The sequence below is a fragment of the Cotesia glomerata genome, linkage group LG8, assembly GCF_020080835.1.
Source record: "Cotesia glomerata isolate CgM1 linkage group LG8, MPM_Cglom_v2.3, whole genome shotgun sequence".
Classification (NCBI taxonomy): Eukaryota; Metazoa; Arthropoda; class Insecta; order Hymenoptera; family Braconidae; genus Cotesia; species Cotesia glomerata.
This window is the reverse complement of record NC_058165.1, coordinates 12,414,740-12,437,631: the sequence shown is the minus strand read 5'-3', so window position 1 is coordinate 12,437,631 and position 22,892 is coordinate 12,414,740. Positions and strand designations below refer to the sequence as shown.

The window sequence follows — 22,892 nt, the reverse complement described above, 5'->3', positions numbered from 1 at the left end:
TTTCATAAATCTTGAAACTTTTAAAACAAATCAAACAAAAGCTAAATTGACATAAGTATTTCATTTAGTTGCTATCAATAGACATAATAAAAGTGAAAAATATTTTATTACATTCGTACAACCAGTTGTCACGGAAATTTTAATCCCTATGTACTTTTTCCAGGCTCAAGGTAAAGCAACGCAAGATTCATTATATGCAATTAATGAATTTAAGATAATTGTCCAGGCCCGAATTTCACTTCGTTTCAGTGTTATGTGTGAATGAACTGAATTGACATAGTTTAGATCTCTGCGTTGGATCACCGTCAATATGACGATTACCATCTGTAACGTTACATTTTATGTAACATTACAGTTGTAGTCTATTTGAGTAATATTGTAAGTTCATGTTGTGTGAGTACGGTAATGTCGTAATATTGAGGACTATCGTGAGTGAGTATGTGAGTAAGTTAGTTGTCTCGAGGATGTCGAGCTGCACTGCGGAAAAGTGACCGATGTAACGTGTCTCCCGGTCAGTTACCGACGACTGAGCTCAGATTCAGCCTCTTGGAGCGAGGTGATTATCACAGAGGAGCGACTGAAATGTCGTCGCCCCGAAGTACGGGAGTTTGGTAGGCTCATGCGGTAGCTTGCGGTTGACAGGCCTCGATTGCTGGATGCTCGAGGGTAGTCGCGAGTGCTGTCAAGACTCCCAGGGGATCGGAATCACTGGTAGGTCTGGGACACTACTTGTGTAAGTAGGATTGAGTGTGGAGTTATGTGTGACTGGGAGTAGCGTGATAGTGAGTTGAGCGCATGTAGCTGGTGGTAGGAATGTAGTGGGGTTACGGTGAGAGGCAGTCTGGCTGGAGTAGTGAATGAGTAAGGATTGTTTTTGTGGGGAAGTTTGGCTGAGAATTGGATTTAGAAGAGTCTTGTGGAGGTCCTCGTAGAGGACGGAGGTCCCATCGCTGCTAGGCAGCGTTAGGTGTGTACCGTAAAGAGAGTCAGTTGCGAGCTCTCGTAGAGTGAGCTTACTCTTATCGTAGACGAAGAGCCCGAGCAATTGTTGTTGTTTCGTGTTCGTTTGGGACTGCTTCCGGGATATTTTTAATATCAATTTAGTTTATTTTACCGATTAATAATTTTACTAGATATCGTTTAGTCCCGTTTTGTAAGGAAATTACTTCCTCTGAAAGACCGAATCACGACCCTCTCTCTATAACCAGCATAACTGAGCGATACCGAGGTATTCCGTTAAAATCGAGGCCGCTCTTGGTCTTCGGGGAACATAAAAATTAAATTATCGTATCCTAGTGACCAATACCGGTGAAACAAAAGTCGGCTGGCGCCTGTCGGAGTTCCTGGAGGATCGAGAGATGGCTGAGATGGACGAAGTGTAAGGTAGTGAATTATGGGCTACCGTGAAGATCTACAACGTGAGAAAAATATTACGTTACATATTAAAGTAAGCATATAAGAGTCAATGAGAAAACAATAATTCACTCTAACACTAGTAGAGGGGACCCAAGAATATAGGCAACTAATTGCACGCTGTTTTTCTCCAATTTGTACAAATTAGATGTGACGGGGTTACTCACCATCTTGGTCGCTCCAAAATAATATTTATTTAGGGCGCTGCTGGAGTATTATCGCGGCCTCCAGAGCCGGACCAGAGCAGAGTAAAATTTTGTCTAAGGTCGTGAGAGAGATTGTGAAGAAGCTGTAAATAAATTTAGACAGAATTAATATTGAATTACAAAAATTTATTCAAGCAAATTCCCAATTTTACAACAATAAATTCCTTAATAAATAAATACTAGAAATAACTATGCGTCCACCAGACCTCTACGTAGTGACTTAAAACTAATTACACGTCCACCGGGCCTCTATGTAATTCTTACTTACTGATACGCACACACACACACACACCCCTACAATTTTATTTACCAACTTATTCCCGACTACACCTCCTTTTGGACGTCTTCGCAGCAGTTCCTACAAGAGTCTCAATCCCAATTGCACCCCTATAGCGGGCATCTGTGCAACAGTTTCTAACATAATATTCCTATTCCCGTCTATACCCCCTTTGTGCGTTCATACAGCGGTTTGTATACTAAAATTATTCCCAATATTTCCCTTACTGAATTTTACAGAATTTTTCCTCATTAAACTTTGCAAATTTTCCTTACTAAACTTTGCTACAAAACTTTCTAACAATTTCCACTAAATTTTCTTTAGTAGATTTTTTTTTTTTATTCGTTTTTTAGACTTGTAACAGGGTAAAATTACCCTGAATCGATAAGTCGCCAGAGATCGATAACTATTCGACGCAGCACTGGCGCGTCTCGATCTTCGGGCCTAAAGAGATAGTAGGAGGGTGTAGTTTGGGGTTATTATAGGAGAGCCATGCGTTGTCACAGAGAGAAGTAGTGTAACCGCCAGACGGAGTGCCACAGAAATCAAGAGGGACCGATCTCCGGAGTAATTACCAGACGTAAGAAGCCAACAACATCAAGGACTTCAATCTCAAATAGTGAGTTAGATCGTCGTTTGTTCATCAAAGTATTGAATATATTACTCTGTGGGCTAGGAGTGGACCGCGGAGTTTATACTCGGTTTACTTCTCCTCTGATTAATTGTTCATAATCATTAATTCGTAATAATTCAATAATTATTTGATTGTAATTGGTAACATTCGTTAGTCGGTGCTGAATGGATTTCAAGGGGATTTTCACCCGAGACATACTCAGAGACCTTGTGGTGTAAATTGTCGTGAGCATTTATCTGATAAATTAATTTACTCAATTAATTATTAATAATTTTTGAACATCTGAAAAATCGGTTTTAGTTGCATATATTTTATTTAACAATTCAATCAAATAAAACCAGAATAATAAATTCTTCGAGAAAATTCCATTGTCTTTTTACGGACTAGTCATGCGTCGGTTAAATTGTACAACGCAGATAATTCGTACCCAAGGTCAAAATTTACTACGCACTAACGAATATTGGCGTCCATTTTGAGCACGCAAATTTTTGTCGAATATTTTATTCGATAATTTATTATGAACAATTGAATTATTATTATTAATATTATTTATTACAAGAAAATATTTATCTAACGTTATTATTTATTGAGAATTTATTTACTGATATTTCGGCGCATTTGAGATAGTTACCCTCCTTTTACCTTTTTTGTTTTCTTCTGGTATTTATTTTTTTAGCATCCAGCAAAATATTGATTGAACTTGATTAAATTTATTTCTATCGAAAAATCTTTTTAAAAACCATGCTAAGATAAGAAACGATCTTTCTGATTTTAAGCTGTTCTTCACTTGTGTCGAACCTTAAGAAACTGCTACTCTTGAGCCGATGTATCAGAGCAAAGAAGGAATGCAAGTTGACGACGTCTATGAAGAAAACAGTTCTGAGGACGAAGTATACTTTCCCGATGTCGGTCAAAATAAAGACCCTGAAACCTTCAACCAACTAGAATTAAAATACCTTTTGCGAGATATAAGGCTATCCAAAGAGAGATCTGAACATTTATCGGCTGTTTTGAAGAAAAAAATTTATTTACTAAAGGAACATCAGCTTTTTACTATCGCGATAGAGAAAAAGAGTTCCGAAAATATTTCAACAACAATAACAAAAATTCATTTGTTTACTGTTCAGATGTAAAAGGTTTGGTTGATGAATTAAAACCGAACACATACAAAGACGATAAATGGAGGCATTTTATTGATCCGTCAAAGAGAAGTCTAAAAGCTGTTCTTCTTCATAACGATAACATATATGCACCGATTGCAATAGCCTACTCGATCAAACTTAAATAACCTTATGAAAATTTACAGATTGTATTAAATAAAATGAAGTATTCGGAGCATCAATGAAAAATTTGTGGTGATTTAAAAATTCCAGCACTTCTATTAGGTCAGCAATCAGGGTTTACAAAATATCCCTGCTTTTTATGTTTATGGGATAGTCAAGATCGGTTAAATCACTATGTGAAGAAAGAATGGCCAATGAAAGCGAACTTGGATCCTGGTTCCCAAAATGTGATACGAACACCGTTAGTTGATCCTTCTAAATACCTACTACCACCACTTCATATTAAGCTTGGTCTCATGGAGCAGTTCATCAAAGCTCTGGAAAAAGATGGCAATTGTTCAACATATTTGGGAGAAAAGTTCCCAGCTATAAGTGATGCCAAATTAAAAGAAGAAATTTTCGATGGGCCTCAAATTGGGGCTTTGGTTCTAGACGATAACTTCGTTCATGAAATCAACGACATCGAAAGAGCAGCATGGTCGAGTTTTAAAGATGTGTCACAAAATTTTTTGGGAAATAATAAGAGTGATTATACTCGTGTTTCGTCCTCAAGATTAGTAATAAAAATTATATTAAAAATATATATAATGCTGTGAAGCGGGAAAGAATAGGAGTTACGGTAATTATTACGTGAAGTGTTCCACATTCACGTAACAGGATATTGGTAGGAAAGGATTGAGAAAAGAATGTGGAGAGGATAATCTTAATGTGAGTTTATAGAATATGCGAGAAAAAATTATTAGATAGCTCGGACTGGGATTCGAACCCAGAATCTTCCGAAGACATGTCGGCTACTCTACCATTTGAGCTATCCGGTCTATACTAAATTTCCATTCGCTTATTCTATATACATTAAGCCACACCGTCTATCTTACGGCAAGCATTTTTACAAATATAATTTACGACTCCGGCTACAAAGGAATCAGAGTTAGTTTAAATCTTCTATTTTATCAACTTCGAATAAAGCTTATCAAATACTGTCATTATGAACTGTTTATTATCATTTTTAGAACTTTCTGGTCAAAATTTTTGCCAATACAAAATAAATGGCTTCTGCAGTTTATTGGTAACATGTATAATTCTGAAAAAACATCGGATAATTCAATAACATGGAAAGATGTAGATCGAATAAAAAAATGGGAATGGAGCTATCATTGCCAACTCTTAACGGAGTGTATGGTGATCGAAACAGAGCAACTGCTTCGCAGCATAAATATTGGTAATAAATATTATTTTGTTGAAATATTGACTTATTAATTATAATTTAAAAGAATTTAATAGATCATATAGACACCACGAATTTTATTTTAGTTGGAATAGACAGACACCAATAGACAGACACCAATAGACAGACACCAATAGACAGACACCAATAGATTGCAATACCTAGGAATATTGAAACAGTATTTCAGGTTTTACTCGAAACTTAGCGCAGTAGTAACTACGGATTATTGGTATGTTTGGAAAGGTCGTTTCGTATAATTTTGTTTCAATTATGTAATTAATTGAGATTTTTGAAGCAGTACTTTTTATTTTCATGCAGGTATGGAAAAATTTTCGATATCAGGTTGTATATAAATACATTTTTTTATAAAAAAAATTTTAATATTACCTATATTAACGATTCTTTTTTTTAGGATGTATCTAGTCAACTATATAAGTAAACAGCAGAATTAAATCTAAAATGAGTACTGATATGTAAGTTTGAAATGTTTTATTATCATTAAATAAAAATTTATCATTTTTTTTTGTTCTGTGAAATAAAGATACAATTTATAAGCTGCTTAATCACTTTTCGTTAGTGACAATGTTTTATATTTCAAGTATAATGTCAGTTTATTGAACAAATATTCTAATTTTAATATTTATAATGATTCTTAAATAACTGATGTTTTTTAAATTAAATATTTTATTAATTTATTTATTTTTGCAGATTCTATAAAATAATAATTTCGAATAAAATTAATTTCGAAAACTACAGTAAATGAAAATATTGATATCTTTAAACATGAAGCACAAGATATTTCGTATTTGGATATATCTATATATTTCTTTAAATTAATTTAATAAATATTCAGTTAATATTTTTTGTTTGAATGTAAGTATAATTAATCATTTTTCATTTTTGATTAGAGACATTGAAATTGAAAAACAATTTGTTCTATAAAGTAATACTGTTGTATCATATCATTAAAAGTGGATAAATTCATAACTAAATATGATTTTCAATAAAATTTATTTGTAATAAAATAATATTTGTAATAATTGACAAAAAGCTTACATTCTTCTCTTAAATTTATTTAATCTAAACAAATTATCTTACTAGCCGCCGATAAAGTAGATAATCTTTCAATTTCATTTTTATATGCAACAATGGCTAATTAAAATCTGATAGTTTTACATCTTTAATTAAAATATTTATGTTAGAAAAAAATTTTTTCGTCTGATTTTTAATTTTTTACAATTTATTTTTCTGTAAAAATAAAATATCGTAATTTTAGTTCATGTACTTGTGTATATAACTTATAAACATTTTTGACTTAGCTGTTATTGATTTTTTTTTAGGTATTGCTAATTTTTCAAGTAAGAATGCTACTTAAGTGTAAAGTACCGATTGACGATGCAATTGATGTATTAATAAAATATATAAGTTATTTTGCATCGGATCAATTACCTGAATGGTCTTCCGATGTATAGATTAAGATGTCAAATGAACCTGAATTAAAAGATAAGTGGAATGTTCCTTGTATAAGGACAAACATCAAAGAAAATCGCCGCGATATTCTAACGAAAGCAAAGGAACGATGTGGTTATTATGTACCTATAAAAAATATAGAAAAAAATGACATAAATAATGATGATAATGACCTCGATGATGACATCTACGACGATAGCGACCAGGATGACGTTAAAAAAAATCCAGATTATTATAGTAATGTGTATATTAATGAGCAGAAGGATTTTGAGTGTTTTGATGTAGTACTTTCCAGACATCTATGGAACTCGATTTAAAAAGTTACTCCTATTGTAAAGAACGATTGCAACTATCCCGGTCTTCAACCTAAAGTATGGACTGATACTCTGACATTAGAATTATGGAAGCAGTATTGATTAAAGTGTGCATTTGTATTTAAAAAAGGTACTATTCAATAATATGGACATTATTATGCAACAATGATAGGCCGATGTAAAAGTAATAAATATGGAAACAATTTATTTTGTTATATCGAAAACGATCCGGGTATTGATGGTGATGTTATCATAAAAATGAATTGCCAAGACACACGATTCGAGAAGCATGAAGATCTTAGATGTCCACTTGGAGAAAAAAAAAGAGAAGAAATGAGAAACGAAGTTAAAGATAAAGGAGTAAAAGCAAGTATTAATTAATCATCCCGAAAGCTTCTTCAACCTGGAGACACTCAATGTCCAGTGATAAGTAAAGCGAATGTTTTATACCAATTAAATAAAGAATCAACAGAAAATGAATATGATGTGAAGCCAGAAGACAGACGAGATTTGATAAAAGCTCTCATGTGTGTAGATGAGACCCCCATATACCGTAATTCGATCAAAGTTGTAAGTGCTTCACCTTTCTGGGTTTTCTATGGAACACCTTCCCAAATCCACTGTTATCGTGAGTATAAGCGATTACACAAAGACTGATGATCAGTTAGCATCGACGCAACTGGTGGGGTGGCCCGAAAATTTATTGATTGTGGTGAACGTACAAGTGCTATCTTCATATACCAAATCGTCATAAATTTCTATAATACTACTATTTCGACACATCAAATGTTGTCGGAATGTCATGACACAGATGTAATTACATTCTGGTTAAGAAGATGGTTACGGCTTGTACGTGATTCTACTAAACTTAATAGCTTTAGCGTTCAATAATCAATCATTACCCAATTATATCGAGTCGTGTTTTAATAAAGCTAAAAATAATACTTCATGGAAACCGAATACGTATATTTGGTTGGACACAGCCCACTTCATTCATGCTGCCAGCTCTTGGAAATGTTGGAAGTCGGTAAATCACAAGAATGTGATAAATTTTTATTTGTATTGCATTGCACTGTTCATTCAGTGTAATACATTGAAAGACTTTGAAAAAATGTTAGTATTGATTTTAATTGTTTGTTCTACCGAATTTGATGATTCAATAATTTTTTATAATCATAAATATATTACGCCTCTAAATGCTCGAACAGAATTAGAAAATATAATTGGTAATAAAAACAGTAAAGATTTGTATCATGAAATTGAAGAAAATATGAAAAGTATGGACTTCGATGCTGAAAAAAGTACTATTTTGAATGACGAAAAAGAAGATCCAAGTAGTGACATGTCTACCATTAGTTCATGGGTGAAAGATCTTGTTGCTATTTCAAATAATGTTCAAACTACTGGTAGAGTATTAAACTGTTTTTATGTACCATTATTCTAAGAGTCCTTTCTAAAAACCGTCGAAGATTTTCCACTGTGGACACAAGTATGTACTCCAAAAAAGAAATTACGTGCTACGTCATCATATATTGAACAAGACTTTAGAGATTCAAAAGAAATGCTCAAACGGCAAATCGGTCTTCCTGCGCGAATCGACATTTTAGTGAAAGCTCAATTGAAAAATATTTTAGGTGGTGTGGTTGTATTTCAAAACAAGCTCACAAAATTTGTCGATGGCAATATTGATAAATCTACTATATCTAACGATTCAAATTGTGATGATGCTAAGTCCGAGGAAAAAGCAGATGGTGTTAAGATTGAAAATTCAAATGATGCTAAGATTGAGGAAAGAGCAGATGATGTTGAGGTTGAAGATAGTATTGATTTTGAAAATTGGCGCGGCTTGGGTAACGATATAAAACATCAAAACTTTGACTGGATTAATTATGCAAATAATTTAAATCACCCTACACAAGATATGAAAGCCTATAATTCAACTTTGGAACTAAGTCACGATTCTGTTATAGAGAATTTGAATAAATCTATTGGAAGCGAGCATGATTATAGCTTAAAAACTAGTACTCCGAAAACTACCCAAATCTCTGAAAGAAACATATTAGATGCTGCTGTTGAAAAAAAGAGAAGGAAAATTAATAACGAAGGTAAATACTTTAAAGACTGTCCTGAACTTAAATTAATAGATAATTTACTTGCATCTCAAAAGAACAAAGAAAATGTTCCTACTATAAAAAAAAGGCAAAAAAACAAAATCATATTTATTGATAAATAGGAATCTAAGTGGACCAGTTATTCACAATAGGGTAGCTTTTTTAGCTTATAATACTTGTCCGTTTGACAGTATAGTCCAGTTAATTTTTAATGGAGCATTAGAGAGTAAGAGCTTTCATGACTTTTTAAATTGTTCTGAAAATTCGACTTTTAAAGTTGCATTAAAGTTAATGAAAAATGGTGTGAAGAAAAATGGGCAACTATATAATGATCGGTTTAATATTTTACACAAAATTTATCAACAAGAATTAAAACAACCAATGAAATGAAATGATGAAGATTCAAATAAAGTAAACATAATATCACGTGTTATATATTGCGAAGACAATGTTAATGCGTTATGGAATAAATTAATTCAAAACGATCCCAGTTTAGTTGAAAATATAACATGTACAACACCAGAATGTGTTGGTTTTCAAAATAGAAGACCTACGTTGTCTGTCAACTATGAAATTCTTGATAAGAATAGTGTCCAAGATTTGCAAAATGCGCTCATCTATCATGGAACGTTCCTATCAATCTGTACTGTTTGTAAGAATAAAACACGAATCTGTGAACAAAAGTTAAACTTTTACATTTATATTGAGTTGGAGATTAAGCTGCGTAACCAAGATAGCAGCATATCATACCGGTTACGAGACTTTCCAACTTTTTTAAATCTCAAAGAAAATGAAACAAAAAATATACGGTATCGGTTGGTATGATTTTATTACTTTATTTCTAAAATTATAAAAATTGGATTCTAATTTTCTTTTTAATTTTCAGTTTGTGTGGACTTATTGGTTATAATGCACATCATTATATTGCATATTGCCGCAGATTATGCGGAGATTGGCGATTTTATAATGATTTAATGAAAGAGTCAAAACCAATTGGGAAGCATTCAAAAATTTTGCCACATGGAGTTCTTTACATATTAGAAAAGTGATAAGTCAAGTAATTTTATTGGTTTTTTATAATAATAAAGAACAAAATTTTCATGGTAATAAGGATGGCGCAAAAAAACCGACTATTTTTTTTTTAAGTTGAGTAAAAAAATGTTAGTTTCTTATGTTTTGATAGCCCTCTCCAAAGAACAGCTCAAAAAAAAAATTTTAAAGAGATCGCTCCAAATTTTTTTAAATTTCAAAAATCGTCAAAAATCGAAATTTTTTTTTTTTTTTTATTTTTTTTCTCGTTACTTCATAATTTTATAGACAAAAAAAAAATAAGTTCCTGAAAGTTTCAATTCAAAATTTAAATTTTGAAAAGTCGCTAATAATTTTTTTTTTTAATTTCAGAGTCAAAAAATGGTTATCCAATTAAATAGTCACCAATAAATTAAAAAAAAAAACTATGAGTGACCTTTTAAAATTCACATTTTGAACTGAAACTTTCAGGAAAACCTTTTTTTTTGTTTTATAAAATTATGACGTAACGAGAAAAAAAATTAAAAAAAAAAAAAAATTCGATTTTTGAAATTTAAAAAAATTTGGAGCGACCTCTTAAAATTTTTTTTTAAGCTGTCTTTTGAAGCGAGCTATTAAAACATCAAAAACTAACATTTTTTCACTCGAGACTTAAAAACAAAAATTAGTCGGTTTTTTTGCGCCACTCTAATGGTGATAAAAAAATATAGTTGGAATGTTATGTTATATTTAGACAAATTCACCTCACAATAATTACTATCTTAAAATAGAGTTTCAATAAATAGAAACTGAATTCTTAAAAAGAAAAAGAATCTTCTCAGTAAATGCTGATGAATTAATTCATTAATTCAGATTATTTTTTTGTTAAATTGAGAACTTAACCGTATTGTTTACTGAATAGCAACCGTGATACACAATTATTATGATGAAAATTTGAATGCATATTTTTAGAGCATGTTAAATTGATCTTGAATATTTCAAATTTTTATCTATGCTTTTGCATAATTTATTCAGCGAATTGTTAAAATTTTAGTGTAAGAGTATGGTGCAAAATAATAGGTAATTTAGAAGAATATTTTATTTAATTTATTCATCTTTGTTGAAGAATTTATTTATTAGTTGTAATTTTTTCTTTGCAATTTTACGTAAAAAATAGAAACCATTCATATGCTAACATATACTATATAGTTATATGAAAATTTTCATTTGATATTAATTATTAATAAGAACCAGCTTCATGTTATTTTATGTTTAATAATACAAAATCCTTCAATCCAAGACTTAAAAATTTTGTATTTGTTCGGTGAACAAGGCCCAATAGCGATTAACTCGCTCCTGGGGGACTCCTAAATTCAAGAGACGCACCTGTCCACCACTAGTTCCCGCAAAAATCGAACCGCCAATAGAAAATCAGCCTCTCGATCACGCCATGAATCGACCGCTTTATTGGCTGATCGCTCCCGCTAGACATGCGCAATAGCCTTCTTCCCCAACTCAACGAGGAAGAAGACGAACTATTGTTACTATCTTTCTCTTCTACGCTTTCGCTGCATCAAGTCACCATTAGTATTTCTTTTCTTTCGCTTTTCGTTAATAAACCGCATTTCGCCTATTTAATAATTTAATTTGCTTAAATTAATTGTTAATAATTCGCTTTAGTTTGTTATAGATAATTTGTGTTAATTGTGCATTCATTTCACCGCTTTTACAGTGCCGGCAGAAAGTTCAATCACGTGTCAACCGGCTTCGCTTTTGCAAACCACGCTGTAATTTATAAATCCGCTTTTATCTTAACAATCCGCTATTAAACATATCAAATATTGAGTTTATTTAATGTTGATAAATTCCTAGTGTTATTTTTGATAATAATTTACTCGTTTTAATTGAGATATCCAGACCTAAACCTGATCCCCGCTTTTCCGCTCTTTCAGTAATTATTCAGTATTAAATATTAATTATAATCAAAAGAGCAGAAGTATGCCACTTTTTACTTCAATAAAAAAATCATTTTTAATTATAAATGCGTAGTTTTTCAATATTTTTTTATCCTAATTGATCCTAATCGAGTATGAAAATTCTAAAACTTGTTAGATGTTTGTCAATTTTAATATGATTATCAACTATCATAATAATAATAGGCTATATGTTAATAATAAATAAAAATATTTTTTTCAATTACAGCTACTAAGACTGTTACATTCACCTAAGCATCTATCACAACCGAATTAATTAAAACCAAGCTTAGATTGCTTTTATTGCTTTTATTGAAAAATTATTTGTTGTTATGCTATTCTTTTTCCCAGAAATGGGTATCTAATACACAGAAATATTTTTTTAAAATTAACACAAAATATCGTCATGAATAGCTGGTTTGATAAGTACATGAGTCTAACGTTCAGCTTCACCGGTCTCTTGCAATAACAGTACTTTCTGATCTTTCTTAAAAATTAAATTATTTATAACGATGGAGAGACACTGTATTGTTCAATCGAACCTAAACTTATAAAGCTAGAAAAAAAGATATTAATAATATTACGGATGTGTCTAATTCACACATAAAAAAGTCCTTACAATCCATACAGAGTAACTACAAAGGCTTTATATTTCCGCACTGTGGATGTCAGACCCTTATAGACATACGGCGTGGATATATAAGGACGTTTTTGCGTATATCTGATAATTGATCATGCTATTGATGTATTAGAAGTAACTATTCACACGTAAAAAAACCCTAAGTCAGTCACGCAGCGTGGATTTATTAAGATTTTTTTACGCTTAAGTAGACATGTCCTAAAGTTTTATGAAGAAACTATCTTATGTAGAAATTGAAAATTTTATCGCTGTGAATTTCTGAAAATACTTTATCAATTATAATTGATTTGTTAATGAAATTTTTAAAAAATATTTTCTTAGAACTAGTTTTTTAAATGAAGTTAAAAATATTAAGATGTCTGCTGCTTTAAGTATCATTAATTAGTGATAAAATAAAAATGTTCAAATAAAAACAATTATTTGGTACATGTGATATACCTGCTATTTTTATTATCACACTGTTCTCAATACTTTACTTGAAGATCATTAAAAATAAATTCCCTGGATAAATTATTAATTAATAATTAATTAGATAATAATTAATCCAAATAGTTCAAAGACCGCAAACCTGCATATTGGAAACAGAAAAGGCATAACAAGAACTGCTTTTTAGGCCATTGTAGAACCTACCTACGCGTTTTGCACTAAAGACATGCAATAGATATATTTAAGATAATAATTATCAACTTAAATCCTAAAAAATATGAACAGAAAACTTTTCATGTCCCTTGGATATAACGATGATTTACAAATAATTTCCATTTAAAGATTGCCGGGTTACTTACGGTTCCAATGACCTTTGCGCATGTGCAGTGAAAATAAATTAGCTTATAATAAGAAAAAGTTTATTATTAAATTACAGGATAAAGAAGGACGAACAAATATTTTTATTAATCGAACAATGAATAAATTATAAATTATTAATTAATTAATTAACAAATAATTATAAACTATTAAAAAAAAAAAAAAAAAAGTGAAAAATTCAATATTTAGTGCTAACTTGAGAATCACTTTTTGAAAATTAAAAACGAACAAAACAAATTTTTGATCAAACATTGAAGAACAGTTAAAGAACAATTGAATTAGCCAAAAAAATTGATAAAATATCAATTACCCCCCGCCAACTTAAGAGAGCCAATTTCTTTAGTAGATATCGATGAGTGTGATCTGAATACTGATCGTATTGAGACCACACTACCCGAAATCGCACTACCACAATTAAATGAGTACAATCATACTCAAATTATACAATGTAAGATTGAAATCCATAGAATAATTCAACACTGTGGATGGCAATCTTACAACTCGATCGTAAGTAACGGAATTAACGAATATATACTTCCGATAAGTCACGAGATGTGCCAAATTGCGCACGATCATGGCACGTTGCGTATCGGAAGTACTTTTATTGACGGGCTTCTTCAAAATGTTACGACGATTCGAAGTATTACACTTGCGGAAAGTGTAAACAGTAACGCGGATTGTACCAACGCCAAGTACAGTGACCCTTTTGGCACCTGGGAAAACGTGTTCGTTATCGGTACAGCTAAAATCACGTTAGAGTCTCAATTAGCTCGCGTTAAGGTTACTGATAACGAAATTTATTCGCCATTAGGAACCTCTTGTAAATTGAGTAAGGGATCTTCTATTGATCCCGTAGATGGGTATACTTTCTGGCATGCATTACCTCGCAAGTATTGCATTCCAGAAACTTACACGATATTGTACAGTGGCCGAGCCACTAAACTAACAACTAGGAAAGAAACGGTATACTCATTAAATGTAAGAGATACCAGTTTCTCCCTTAGCACGACTGAAACTGAGACCTCATGTGGAATCACGTTAACTAAAACCGAACATTCCAAGTTATCTATAATAGAAAGTAAAGATTTAGATACATTAAGGAAAAATAACGTAGTAGGCCCTAACTCTGATAATATGGATCTTTTCCTTTATGCAAACGCGAAATTTATATATGTAGAACGGTACATAAGGACTCAGGTTCAGTCATTATACATGGATGTAAATTTAAAACGATGTAAGTTAGAAAAGGAGGTGTTGAAGAACACTCTCTCAATAGCCTCAACGCAGCCAGACGAATTCGCCTTCTGGTATATGGAGGGACCCGGATACATGACTGTGGTAGCGGGGGAAGTAGTACACATTGTCCAATGTGTACCAGTCAAGGTCAAAATTCAGCACAAGGAAACCTGCTATAATCGGATACCTGTCCAACGGATGAACCAAAGTATGTTCCTCACTCCACGGACACACGTCATCACTAGCTACGCCAACGAGCTACCGTGTAATTCCCCTCTTCTGCAATATTACAAATTAGGTAACGTTTAGTACAAATTTATGCCAAAGCCGGTCGAGACTTTACCACCCAAGGTATTGAAGCCCAGCACCAGGGGGAATTGGAAGTATCAAAACCCAGTCAACCTGACCACCAGAGGAATCTATTCAGAGAAGGACCTTGATGCGATGAGAGGCAGAATAATGTTCACCATGGAACAAACCGTGGTGATGGAAACCATGGCACAACAATTTACTAATCATTCCAGGGCATATGCATCCTTGATCAATGCTCTCAACGAGGAAGTTCTAGAACATCTGGCGGAAAGCGCTTGGTCCAAGACGTAGGGGAAATTTACTGGTTTCGGCACCTACTGTGCCGGAATCATAGGAATCGTAATGTGTTTTCGGGCAATAAAATTAATTGCAGATACTGTGGTCCATGGATATGCCTTACACACTGTATAAAGATGGTCCTTATGTCTACTTGGAGCTGTTTGGGACTCAATAACTCACCTCCTGCTACATCTGGGTAGACAACGACGACCCCAATCAGAGCCATCCTCGACAACTACCGAACAGGACACAGGGAAGGGAGATGCACCGGTATCAACAGCACTGGAAATTCATCCACTTCTACCAAAGCCTACAACATCAACCAATAATCAACTAACATAGGTCGCCCCTAATACAAGAATCTTCGTTTGAAAGACCGTTCTTCACATTATCTTTAAAGTTAACTAAAATACTCAAACGCTATTGGTAAGACACAAAAAAGATAAAATTTTTACGTCGCACTCGTTGATTATATTTCATTTTTAACTCGCTCGTGCTTCCGTTTAACAGCGGGGGTGTTACGTCCAACAAACTTAATAATTTTATTTTTTATTCATTAAAGAACAAATTTAGTTTAAATATTTAAAAACACTTTACTTTTACGACAAAACTTTATCTTATATTCCTTGGGAATTTCCGGGACTCTTACCAGGTCGTAAATCATTAGTGTTAGGCCTTACAATTTTTTTCCTTACGAATTTCAAAAGGTTCTTTAATTCTAATATTTTCCAGATGCAATCTTTCTTGGAGCTATAAAACTAAAAATAAATACTCCTAAACAAATAATGAAATCCTCCAAGAAAATGCATAGGACTTAATCTTACTTCTATAAGGGTAATAAAAAACTCATTAAGAGACCCATAAAAAAAGGGAGACTAAAATTTAATGGCCTTTTGAAATTCTACACTTTATCATGACCAGATGTAGTTTTTAAGATAACAAAATCTATCGTTAATATTCTCAGTTCTTTTTTTTGACAAACAAATTTATCCGATTAACAAAAAATATTTTTTTTTTTTTTTTTTTTTTTAACCCCGCTTTTCGGACTTCTGTCACGATAGGGGTCTGGCCGAGACCGGAAGGGGACTCCAGGCTGATCGGTACATTAAGTTTGGCAGAATAAGTTTGGCGGTATTACATACTTTTTCAGCCTGGAAAGTAATGCGGCGATGGGCCGACTTTGGGGAAACTGCACGCATTTGCCTGTGCCCCACCGGTAGCACAGGGCTTGGGGAAACCATCGAAAAACCCAAACCTGTACAGCCCGGCGTGAGTTACGAGCACCGATGTTCACTGAAAATTAAATTTCAGCTCACACCGGGATTCGAACCCACGCCTCACCAGTCCCAAGCAAGCATGACAAGCATTATACCGCTTAGCCATGGGACTGGCTAAAAAAAAAAAATATTAATATCGAAACTATTCCTTTAGATGAAATAAACAAATAACTTTTAATTTTCACCGACAAACAAAATTATAAAACAGAAAAAATATTAAACATCAAAAACTAAAAAAATGGCTGTCTATAAATAAATAACATCTAAAACTTTTAATTTTTAACGACAAACAAATTTATCTAAAATAAAATATTAATATTGAGATAAAATGAATGAATAATATCTAAAGGAAACGTTCGTCCATTAAATAATATAAAACTTATTGAGAAAATAATTTAAATAAAAAGCTTTGTTAACAAATTTAACGGTACTGGTTACAACAAATTGAAATAAATAAAAGTCAAATTTTAAAAATTAGAGTCAATCAACATTCTCGATGATTATCTGCAACAAATACACAACTCGTTGTTGTAAAATTGCGATAAATGAGAGAATATTAAAGATACTAATAACAGTCAAATAATAATAATTTAATGACTTTGAGCAACCACGTGTAAATGTCATTAAATTATTCGCAATCAACCACGTGTTAAATATCTAAAAGATTTTCTTAAATTCAATACGTTATTGTCATTCGCATTATTATTTAGATAATGACCAACAAATTTTATCATTATTTAATTGACAAAATGTAATAAATGAGAAAATATTAACAATAATAATACCAAAATAGCCAAATAATGAACATTTATTTAACTTTGGACAACCACGTGGTAGTTGTCCAAAGATTTTAAAAATTTCACATTTTTAATTAAAATTTATTTGCAATAATAATAAGAATTTTTCACTATTAATTAAATAAAATAATTTGTTAAGATTTATTTTTATAAATAAATGTAATTGAAAACTGTACATGTTAGTATGTGTGGGTGCGCACGCACATAGGCTAACGTCTTGGGCGGGACCTAGTCACTTTTCTTAAGGAAATGTAATAGGAAAGGGAACGGACCCTGGAAAACTGTTTCCTGATAGGATGCAGTTTTCCCCCAAAAACCGTGTCCATCTCGAAACAATCGTGAACATAAAAGGGCCTTGTTCACCCAAAAAGTCCAATTCTGCTCCAGAAGCTACAAGTGTTCTCACACTTTCCTACTACCGACGTTAGTCCCGACTAACTAGTATCCAGTGTTCTCACACTTACGAAATCTTAAATAGTAAATTTAGAGTTCAAATCATTTTTAAAGTTTAGACTCAGTGAAATAATCAATTACCAGTCGCTGTAAACCAATAATCAATTATCAGAAACTGTAAACTAGGTACCGTAAATTGTATTGTAATCTCAATATTATCCGATTTCCAATATAAAAGACTCAGTTGAAATTTTTATATTGTAATTTTAAACATTTAATACATTTTATAATTTAAACCTACGCCATTTCGCATTCATTCAATTTCAAATCCAACACTCAACACGATCCCGGTCTATAGGCTGAAAAGCTTGGACCAAAAATTTAATTAATTTATTTAGTCCAAATTCTGGACGTTACAAATGTATGTCATTACTTTTGTTTTGTTCGTGTTTATTTTCATATTGTTTATATCTATCTATCTATAGATATAAAAATGAATTGCTGTGCGTTAGTTTGGCTATAACATAAAAACGGCTTGACCAATTTTGATAATTTTTTTTGTTTTGAACGTCATAGTTCAAGGATGGTTTAAAAAAAAAAAAAGTTGAAAAAAAAATCATAAATATAAAAAAATCGAAAATATCAAGTAACATCAATTGTTTCCTGCTTCACAGCAGTATTTAATTTGTCACCTATCTAAGTCTATCAATATATATAAAAATGAATAGATTTGCGTTAGTCTCGCTAAAACTCAAAAACGACTGGACCGATTTCAAAAATTTTCTCTCTGTTTTTTTCGCTCTAGTTCAGGGATGTTTTCAAAAGAATAAAATTTTTGGAAAACTTGTAAGTTCAGCTAAAGAAATCAACAGATCTAAAATTCTTAATCGTCTATCTTCTGTATAAATGGACAAAAAGAAAATTTATAAACTCAGTGTTGATTTTTTGGGATCTTGATTTTCAGGCGGTAATAAGAAGCGAGTTTCATTTAATAACTTGACAAAATTCTAACCGCACTTCATACAGCCAGTAGTTATTCTTTATCGAAGTAGATCTGAGTTTAAAGATTGATAATAATCGCTGATCGAAAGGTGTAACAAAATATATTGTAGGTGATATGAAGTTCACCGGGTCAACTAGTCGTCGATATATTTGGATGATTTGTTACTAATAGGACGTTCTCGTATAGAATGTAGACAGAACTTGAATATGTCAATAAAGTTACTTACAGTTTTGGGATTTATTATAAACAGAAATAAAAGTAGCACTTCTCCATCTAGGTCGTGTAAATATGTAGGGTTTGTGATAGACACCGAGAAATTTTGTAATAGCATACCCGAGGAGAAAAAAGAATTAATTGTGCAGGAGGTGGAAAAGTTTGTAAACCTAGAAAGATGTAAAATACGAAAATTTGCTCGCTTAATAGGACTTTTGGATTCGGTTTGTTCAGCTTTAGAATACTGGTGGCTATATACAAAACAATTAGAACGGTATAAATTTCTTAATCTCAAAGAAGATGGAAACTACGATAAATATATGATTATACCCGATAATACATTACCGGAACTTCAATGGTGGCTAAAGGCCATGCAAAACCCAAGTCATAAGATAAGGGACGATAATTATTGTATGAAAATTTTTTCGGACGCCTCAATGACTGGCTGGGGTGCAACATGTGGTAAAGAGAGGGCCAGCGGTCAATGGTCAAAAGAAGAAAGTAAACTACACATTAACTTTTTAGAATTAACCGCGGCCTTTTTCGCGTTAAAATTTTTTACAAAGAACCACCACAGCTGTCAGATACTTCTACGCATAGACAATTCCACAGCGATAGCCTATATAAACCGAATGGGCGATATTCAATACCCACATCTTACACAGGTGTCAAAGGACATCTGGCAATGGTGCGAAGCAAGAAAAATTTTTATTTCAGCTTCGTACATTAAATCTATAGACAACGAGATTGCAGATGCAGAATCTAGACGTTCTTATCCAGATATTGAATGGACATTATCAAATAAGGCTTTTTACAAGATCAAAACAATACTCAAAGAACCCGAGTTCTATTTGCTACTAGGATCAATAAAAAATGTAACAAATATGTATCCTGGTTTAGAGATCCAAATGATTTCGCAGTAAATGCTTTTACTTAGAACTGGTCACATTTATATTTTTACGCGTTTCCACCATTTTATATTATCCCTAGAGTGCTCAAAAAGATAATAGATGACAAAGCCGTGGGTATTGTGGTTGTACCCTTGTGGCCCACACAACCATGGTACCCAATCTTTCAAGAAATTCTTGTCTCAAACTTGGTTATTCTTCATTCTTACGATATTATTTCACCATGTTCCAGCAACAGCAACATTTACTCCAACCTTATCCTGGCTGCAGGAGTATTGTCAGGTCGGGACTACTAAAGAGAAACGTTCCAGAAGATACAATAGACATTATGATAGCATCTTTATCTGACAACTCATTCAAACAATACGATGTATGCCTGAAAAAATGGTTTCACTATTGCCAAGGAAAAGGTATAGACTTATACGAGGCTTCAGTCTCCGACGCTCTAGAGTTCCTGACAAACCTATTCAAAAATGGTAGTGAATGTGGATCTCTAAAAAGCTGTAGAGCAGAATTGGCTCTAGTAATCACGGAATAAATATCCAAAGACGACAGAATTCGCTGTTTCTTCAAGGGGGTCTTTAGATTGCGACCACCTCTACCAAAGTACGATGTCACCTGGGACACGTCAATCGTCTTAGACGCTCTAGCGAAATGGTACCCTAAAGAAGAATTATCGTTGGAAGAACTCACCAGAAAATGTGTGACTTTACTGGCTCTCGGAACCGCACATAGAGTGCAAACATTATCTAAAATGAACATTGACAACATAGAAGTTATATCAGAAGAAATACTTATAAAGATACCAGACATGATCAAAACCTCGCGGATAGGAGCTAAACAGCCATTACTATGTCTACCTTTTTTCAAAGAAAAATTGGAAATTTGCCCAGGTACGGCTCTGACAGCCAATATTAAGAGAACCAAGGATCTGCGATCTACAAAAGACCTTTTCATCAGCTACAGAAAGCCTTTCGGAACAGTAACCACGCAGACAATAAGTCGCTGGATAAAACTAACATTAAAGGATAGTGGCTTGAATGTGACAACATTCTCGGCGCATAGTACACGCCACGCGTCAACATTGAAAAGTCATAAATTGGGCATTAATATTGATGAATAAGGAAGATTGCAGGTTGGAGTAGAACTTCCAACACCTTTGGGAAATTCTGCATTAGAATTATTGTAACACCGAATAAGGGATCACTGGCAAGAGCAATCATCAATGAACCGGAGATGTAATGTTTTTTGTTTTTTAATTTCTCTCTTTATGCATGTAATAAATAATAAATATATTAATACAAATTAAGGCAATTAATGTGTGAATCAATTAATATACATGAACAAGTACGTTACAGGAAACATGGACATTCCTGAATCTAAACTCTCAAGATCTACAAGTATTTAAGTGAATTTCAGGGTACTTATCTTAATGACGAAGCACGAGTATAATTAATAATTAAACGAACTTACCAAGTGAAGTTCTATTATAATTATACGAAGTGCTTCGTCCGAGATGATTAGTATCACTCTCCCACCCGAACAACGGTTCTTCCCAAAAAAGATTCAGGAATGTCAGTGAGAAAAATGCTCCAAAATAAGTGAGTACACGGGCCAAGAGAGAGTAGATGGCAGGCTAAAGACGCCAGCGCTGGGGATTTTTCGTTTCTTGCTCTCAAATCTAGTGGATGAGTGGCAACACTGCGTGTTACTACAAGTATTTAAATGAATTTCGGGGTACTAATCTTCTTGGACGAAGCACTTCGTATAATTATAATAGAACTTTACTCGGTAAGTTCGTTTAATTATTAAAAATTAAAAAAATTTAGTTGAAGAGTTGTTGGAGAGTTACGATACTCTGGGTTGCTTAATTAATCTTAAATTGTATTTCTTACATTCTCACCTACAATACTTTCCTGAAAATCTTGGCGACTACAGTCAAGAACAAGACGAAAGATTCCACCAAGACATAAGTGAAACGGAGAGTCGATATCAAGGAAAGTGTAATGTCAATATGATGGCAGATCATTGCTGGACACTGGAGAGAGATGTCCCCGATAGAAACAGAAAGTGAAAAAGAAACCTTTTGCGTAGGTCATTCGAAGACAAAAGGATACGACACAAGCGAAGAACAGCTTAAAATCAGAAAGATTGTTCCATATCTTCGCATAGATTTTAAAAAGATTTTTCGATAGAAATAAATTTAATCAAGTTCAATCAATAGTTTGCTGGATGCTAAAAAAAGAAATACCAAAAAAAAAACAGAATAGGTAAGAGTCGAACCCTCTGCGTAGCTCATTTAAAGCTAAAAAAGTTCAATACAAATGAAGGACAGTGCGAAATTCGAAAACATGGTTCTGTACTTTCTGCTCACATGCTAATTTTTACAGATTGTAAAATTTCGTCAGTTTTTCAATTCTACGATCATATTCCATCCATGAAAATACACCTAAGGCATTAACGATCGTGTTTAATAGATTTTTTTCTCATATTTATAACTGCAATTTTCTTGACTTTTTTGATTTTCAAAAATTTTAAAACATCAATGGGACATAAAAACTTCAGATTTAAATTCAGTGGAACAAATTACATAAAAATCATAATCAATCTGAATACAAAAAATTTTTTTAATCTCAAAAATTTCGATTTTTCATGATTTCTTGCAATTTTTTTTGAGTTTTTTGAAATTGTTTCCAATTTTGACGGCTTAAGGAGCTACTAAACGTTTAGATTCGAATTCTGTGAATTGAAATACATGAAAATCATACGTAATCTAGGTCTAAAAAATTTTTTTCATCGCTGGGATTGCAGTTTTTCGCAATTTTTGGCCTTTTTTTTTTTAGGTTTTTCGCATTTTACTTAAAATTTTGAGAGTGTATCAGCAAAACTGACTTCAGATTCGGATTGAGCGCATCGAAATACATAAAGATTAGGGTGCTTCAAAAAAGTTTTTAATTTTTTTTTTAACTCTTACCTTCTCAAATGTTTCTATTTGATATAAAAAAAATCCTCACCCAACATAAGCCCTATAGCTAAACTCTAAGGGGTCGCTATTTTTATTTTAGTTTCCCATTTAATTAACATGGGAAAAATTCTTTTTTGTTTTAAATTGAATG

The 22,892-nt window shown here is 32.6% G+C and overlaps 1 long non-coding RNA gene across 1 annotated transcript; it reads left to right on the top strand.

Annotated features, from left to right (window-relative positions):
* The first annotated feature begins 4,703 nt into the window (after nt 1-4,703).
* LOC123270428 lies at nt 4,704-5,152 on the top strand. The gene is made up of 3 exons (XR_006510601.1): nt 4,704-4,740; nt 4,824-5,032; nt 5,125-5,152. It is a non-coding gene; the product is annotated as an uncharacterized LOC123270428 (long non-coding RNA).
* The last annotated feature ends 17,740 nt before the right edge of the window (nt 5,153-22,892 follow it).